The sequence below is a fragment of the Phoca vitulina genome, unplaced genomic scaffold (assembly GCF_004348235.1).
Source record: "Phoca vitulina isolate PV1807 unplaced genomic scaffold, GSC_HSeal_1.0 scaffold59, whole genome shotgun sequence".
NCBI classification, from domain to species: domain Eukaryota; kingdom Metazoa; phylum Chordata; class Mammalia; order Carnivora; family Phocidae; genus Phoca; species Phoca vitulina.
In genome coordinates, this window is record NW_022589762.1 from 8,078,757 (window position 1) to 8,085,854 (window position 7,098).

Genomic DNA, 7,098 nt, shown 5'->3' on the forward strand with positions numbered 1-7,098 from the left:
CAAGATTCCTTTGATCTGGTTACTATTTACAATGCAAGTGTGATTCTTCAAGATAGAGAGAGCTATCCTGTAGCAGTAGCCAAGGAAAGATTATGTCTCCAAAACATCCCATCATATAGTGAACGTGTGGTGGGGTTACTGAACTGAGAGTAGTGACCTGGTCATGAGCCAAGCCCAACCTATTAGTACTTAATTGATGGCTCTGGATGTTGTTGGGGGTTCCAACCTAAAATCACTTTTGCAATTGTCATAATTTTTGGCAGGGCATGGGGATTGGAAGATAATCAAGGTTTCTCTCAGTGCAATATACATGGCCATTTGCCATAGGGAAGTAATGACGTTAATGATGGAATAAAGTGTACCCACCAAGATTATTATATTTTACTTCTGATGCATGGTGTCAACAAAACCAAAATAGAAAGCTGGTTACTATGAGTTTTCAACTTCCACTGATTTTTCAGTTTCCACTAAATGTTCACTTAAGTCATTATATTTGAGAGATTTTATATTCAACCCAGGACCAAGGATTCAATTCTTTCAAGCCTTGAAGTCTATTCTAGAGAAGGTGGAGTTTTGTTAGTTAATGAGGATGGAGACCAATACTTGTGCACTTTTCTTGATATCACAACTGGCTTAATAAGCTTCCCACTACTTTTCAGATCATTTAGCATCCCTAAGGCCCACCTTGGTGCTCTGCTCTCCATCTGTGTAGTTGAATCACTGGGATGATACAGACCAGGGAAAGAAGGTCCCCCAGGATGATACAGAGAGGATCCTAGGTAGGGAGAAGATGCCAGGGATAGGAGCTTAGCCTGAATTGGTGCCTGAGGAGAAAAGAGGGCCATGAGATTTTAGAGAGGACATAAGCCCAGGAGAATCCCCCCCTTATCCCAGTCATCTCCCAAGTCCTCAAGACCATGAAGTCACCATTCAGATACAATGGGTTTGCCTGAATCTCAAGATGTGATTGACCTAGGTCCTGCCCTGAGCTGTGTCAACTCTCTCGTGAATCTGGTTCTAAGGGATTCTTAGAAAATGAAAGCTGGTAAATCTTTGGAGCATTACAGCTGCCACAACTTAATAGGACTATGAACACCTGATCATTAGGCCTTTCTTATACTGACATGGTTAATTTTTCCAGAAATATGTAGATTCCATAGTGTAGGTCCCTGAAAATAAGGGTGTCTCCTCTATCATATGGCTCAGAGTAGAAGAACCTCTTATGTCCATGAAAGGGGAGACTATTATCCTCTCACCTGGAGAGAAGAGAAGGAGAATGGGATCACTGTGTTGAATTGGCCTAGAAAAGCCATAGGGTTGCACTTACATCAATGGCACATTGTTCTCTCCCGGATCCCAGCAGATCAGGAGCCAGAGCACAATACAAAGTTAGTCCAGGAAATACTTCTGGATACAAGCTCACGTGTCCTTGGATCCTAGTCCAATACCCTGGTCCTTCCATTCACTAGTGCACCTCATTCCAGCATTGTCTCCTGCTTGCATTTGCTCTGCCCTCAGAGATCTATACTACAAGCCCACAGGGAGGATTCCCTGCCCCTGCACTGCACCTCATCCAGCCAGATGCTCCACTTGCCCTGAGCACACCGTGTCTCCTCCCCTCAGTTGGAGCTTCTCTTTGTCTGAAAAGGCAGCAGCACCTTCTGTTACTGCCCCTGCTGGGAAGGAAAGAGCTCTTGGGAGCCAACAGGGGAGGCAAGAGGGCTGATGTACCTGTGCAGGGGGCAGCAGTTGGACAGCTCTTGGGTCTCACTCCTGCAGAAGCAGACAAGGGGGAAGTGCTAGATCAGGGACAGCTGGGGGTGGTCTTGCCCCAAACAAGATTATTTAAAGTGCTTGGCTCAGTCCAAATGACAAGTGAAAATAACTGGCTTCGTAATTAATCTAACGGGCTGAGTTACTGAGACACTCACTAAATCATAGCCGATATCACCACCTGAAATTATTTTATCCATTTACTTGTTTATCACTTTCCACATTCCACAATAAATAAAACACAGACATGTGTGCATGTGCACACACACACAAACACACACAAGTTCCACAAAAGGAAACACCTTGCATGTCTTATTCACCTCTGTGTTTCTGCTATTAGGACATGCCTGCCACATTGTATGTATTCATCCAACAAGTGTGCATTGAGAACCTTTTATAAATACTATGTATAGGGGCTTGATAAATATTTATTGAATGAATGGGTGAATAAAATCCAGTAAAACATAATTCCTTTAAATTCTTGCTAATAAGTAAGATAATAAAGGAAATACAAATTGATACCCAACAAAGGAAATATAAATTAATGGTAATGGTTTGTGGTAATAAATATTGCATATTAAGAAATAATTAGTTCATAAGTTCGTACATCACATATCTTAAATGTAATTCCTATTTGATGCAATTGACACAACATCATTACACACAGTAAAATAAATTCAGACACAATAAGGTTTTGAATGTTCTCTAGTGAAACTATACAATTCTTTACACAAAATAAAATTTGATTAAAAGTAATTGTGGGATAAACAATGTCATTTGAAGCATTGCATTAAAGGCAGAAATCGTAGGGGCACCTGGGTTGCTCAGTCAGTTAAGTGGGCAACTCTTGATTTCCGCTCAGATCATGATCTCAGGGTTGTGAGATTGAGTCCTGCATCGGGCTTAAGATTCTCTCCCTCTTCTGCCCCTCTCTGCTCATACTCTTTCTCTCTCTTTCAAAAGCAAACAAACAAACAAACAAACAAATAAATACATAAATAAATAAAGGCAGAAATCCTAGAGGTAAAGCATTATAGATTTGATCACATAACCTGCCCCTATAACACATTTATAACTCTTAAAATATTAATATGCAAAATTGGGGAAATATTTTGAAAATATGTAAGACAAATAGTAAATGATGTTAGTTTATAAAGAATACCTATAATTAAATAAGAAAATGAAAAACATTCTAGAGAAAAAATAGAAATGGTATGACAGACATTTTAGGGTTACAAGATAAGAAAGAAGATAATATTTTTGTGTATAGGGTCAATATGATATAATGCACTATGGCAAGGTTATGAAGAAGAGAATACTCTCAGTTAATGTTATGAAAAATTGGGTGCCTGGGTGGCTCAGTTGGTTAGGTGACTGCCTTCGGCTCAGGTCATGATCCTGGGGTCCTGGGATCGAGTCCCACATCTGGCTCCCCCTGCTCTGCTGGGAGCCTACTTCTCCCTCTGCCTCTGCCTGCCATTCCCCCTGCTTGTGCACTCTCTCTCTGTCAAATAAATAAATAAAATCTTTTAAAAAATGTTATCAAAAATTAAAGCTACTGAAAACTATTCTGATGGGCTATTAGGCCTTCAGAATTGTTATGTTGAGAGAAAAATGAAGGGTGGGAAATCGGAGGGGGAGACGAACCATGAGAGACTATGGACTCTGAGAAACAAACTGAGGGTTATAGAGGGAGGGGGATGGGGGAATGGGTTCGCTTGGTGATGGGTATTAAGAGGGCATGTATTGAATGGAGCACTGGGTGTTATATGCAAACAATGAATCATAGAACACTGTATCAAAAACGATGTAATGAATGGTGACTAACATAACATAATAAAATAAAACTTAAAAAATGAATGGTTATGTTGAGAAAATAATAATGACTTCTCTATTAGGTCAATGTAGAACCAATGTATTAGGTTCAAAAAAACCTTATCACAACATTGTAATTGAAAACATAAATATACAACAAATGGAATTAGATAAATAAGTTATGATTCAATAATACAGGGAAATATTGGCAACCATACAAATAACATAGAAGATGTTCTAATAAGACAGAAAGAATTTTAAAATATATTGTTAATTTTGAAAGTGTATATAAAATGGCATACAGGAACTTTATGATCCAATTATGCGTATGTGTGTGTGTGCGTGTGCATGCACACATGTGTGTGTAGAGACTGAGATATGCCCTCAATTAAAGCAGAGATGTATGTTCAGAAAGAATCTAAAGGGAGCTGGCAGATCCTGACTTGTACTGTAGGGACTCTGTAATGTGTGGCAGGGCTCGGGAAATAGTTGATGCTCTTTGACACCATGATAACAAGGTTGAAATTCCACAAGTAGATGGGGCAAACTCGTGTGAACTGAATGCTTTAATATGTGAACATACTCTAAAAACATGATTCAAAAAAAGTTCTCTCCAAGAAAAAAATACAATTGATTGATGAAATGTGATTTCTTCTTAGGCTAATGAGAAATTTATTCATTGTTCTCAGAGCTGGAGAGGCCAACATGGAATCAGAGCATCAATTATATTTCATTTTGAGTCTACCCTTAAGAGCCTGCAAAGCCTTAAAAATGACAACTATCATTAGCATATGGCCCAAACCCAAAGAACTGGAAGTTCCAAGAAATATAACAAGGAAATGAGGAGCAGAACCTCTTGCTCCTGTTGGAGGCATAGAATTTCCCAAACAAGAGAGACAGAGGCTCATGGTTGGAGGGCTTTGAAACAGGAGGAAATGTGGTTGAGGGAAGGGACAGAGAGATGAGGAGCATTGCTAAAGTAGCCAGGGACCAAAGCCCACACCTGGAAGAGCTGGCTCTCCAGCCGTGTGACTAGATTGTTCTCATTTCAGGAGCTTAAGCCCTGATACCTTGCATTCTCCTGAGTCAGGGGCCCAATGGAGACAAGATTTCATATGGGATCTGAGGAAACTACAAGAAAGAAAATTTGCCAAAGGACATTAATAAGTACAGGGTTCTTCCTAAATAGCAGATCCATTAGGATGTCACAAAATAAGCTTGTATACCTCACTAGGGCAGGGGAAAATTGACCAAAGAGGCACATCCTGAAGTCTCTAAGGCTAGATCCTTCTTCTTCCTTCTATGCTAATATCAGTCCACCTAAGAGCACCTGTGTTTGGCATCACTTTTCTCTGGTGCACAATTGAGGTTGAAGGATGATCAGTCCAAGAGGTAAGAAGGGAAAACATCACAAGCAGGAAGAGAAAGTTCTGGCAAGAATCCAATGCTGGGGAAAGATCACAGTAAAGCAGAAAAAAATCTGAGCTATAGGTTTGTGGGGAAGAAAAAGAAAGTCAAAATCCGGCTTATATTGCAAGTGCAGGGTTATCTGGGAGTATAATTATAATTCATACTGGGAGGACTTTCTTTATAGGCAGAAAGGTTTCCATATCTGCCCTATCATATACAGTGGAGTGGGGCTGATTCAGAAAACAAAGTTTATATGCCAGCAACATCTCACGGCTGAACTTGAAAAACAGAGTCCTTCCCCACAAGAGAAAAATCAACATTCATTGTCACTGAAGATCACATTTGGTCAGAACCAAATGGTCAATAAAAAGGCATTGTCTTTACAATCCCAGGGATCATCTCCCCAGAGTCTTTGAGCTAGTCCAATATCTCTGCTGATTTTAAGAAGTTAGGCTATGCTAAACTGTGGAAAGAGCCAAGATGTCCATGGACAGATGAATGGATAAAGAAGATGTGGTATATATATACAATGGAATATTATGCCGCCATCAAAAGGAATGAAATCTTGCCATTTGCAACGACGTGGATGGAACTGGAGGGTATTATGCTGCGTGAAATAAGTCAATCAGAGAAAGACATGTATCATATGACCTCACTGATATGAGGAATTCTTAATCTCAGGAAACAAACTGAGGGTTGCTGGAGTGGTGGGGGGTGGGAGGGATGGGGTGACTGGGTGATAGACATTGGGGAGGGTATGTGCTATGGTGAGTGCTGTGAATTGTGTAAGACTGTTGAATCACAGACCTGTAGCTCTGAAACAAATAATACATTATATGTTAAAAAAAAAGAAGAAGAAGAAGAAGATAGCAGGAGGGGAAGAATGAAGGGGGGGGAAATCAGAGGGGGAGACGAACCATGAGAGACGATGGACTCTGAAAAACAAACTGAGGGTTCTAGAGGGGAGGGGGTTGGGGGGATGTGTTAGCCTGGTGATGGGTATTGAGGAGGGCACGTTCTGCATGGAGCACTGGGTGTTATACGCAAACAATGAATCATGGAACACTACATCAAAAACTAATGATGTATGGTGATTAACACAACATAATAATTAAAAAAAAAAAGAAAAGAAATGAGGCTATGCTTACCTTGAGCTTTGTCCTAGTGAGGACACTGAAGAGGAGAAAAGGAATTCCTTGGAGAAAACAGAATCCACTCATCGTTGTTTAGATCCTCATGCCTTCAGGCAACAGCCTGAAGCCCTTCCTCAGTGGGACTTCTACAGCAGGAAGGGAATTATATAGTCCCATCCCTGGCATCACTATTTTCTGGAAACCAACAGAAACCCTGTTTAATATCTTCTCTTCCATCAGAGACTATATAAAAAGAAAGCTTTCTGAAATACAAGCACCAATTGCATGCTGAATCTTAAATATCTCCTTATATGAGATAAAAGTTTTCCCCAACATTAGGTGTCATTTTGTCTCCAAAGATGCTACAGAAAAGCTCTATCAAAAAATATATATATCTTTCTTTTCTCCATCCCAGGGGTCTGGCTCAATGGCTGGTTCAGCTCAGCTGGTGGAATTGACAGTCCGATGCACTGTTTTGGGGTCAGTTCTACCACATATGACCTAAGAAAAGATGATTTTTTGGTTTAATTAAGCCTAGGTCTCCAATGTCAAATGACCAACATATTGTGGCTCCAAAGAAATGAGAAGTCTCCAACAGAACAAAAAGTCAGATAAGTAGAAAATTGGGATTAGAAGGATAAAAAAATTATCAGGAAAATGAAAAAAGTTGTGATGGTCATCAAGGGAACATGATTATTGGGTTTTAGCATGGGCTTTCCTCTCCTTTCTCGTTGGTGAGTGAAAGCCTTGTAAAGATCCAGGGCTCCTGAGGGCAACAAGTATGAAGTATGTCTTTCCTTCAATCACAGAGAACTTTTTGCCACCAAGACTACTATGACCAGTATAGACATGTCACCTAGGACTAAACTGTGTTCCTCAGGACATGGTGGGCCTACAGATTACAAATCAGTTACAAAATGAATCCCTATTTCGCACTGTGGCACTCTGTTCCTGACAATCTAGTCTT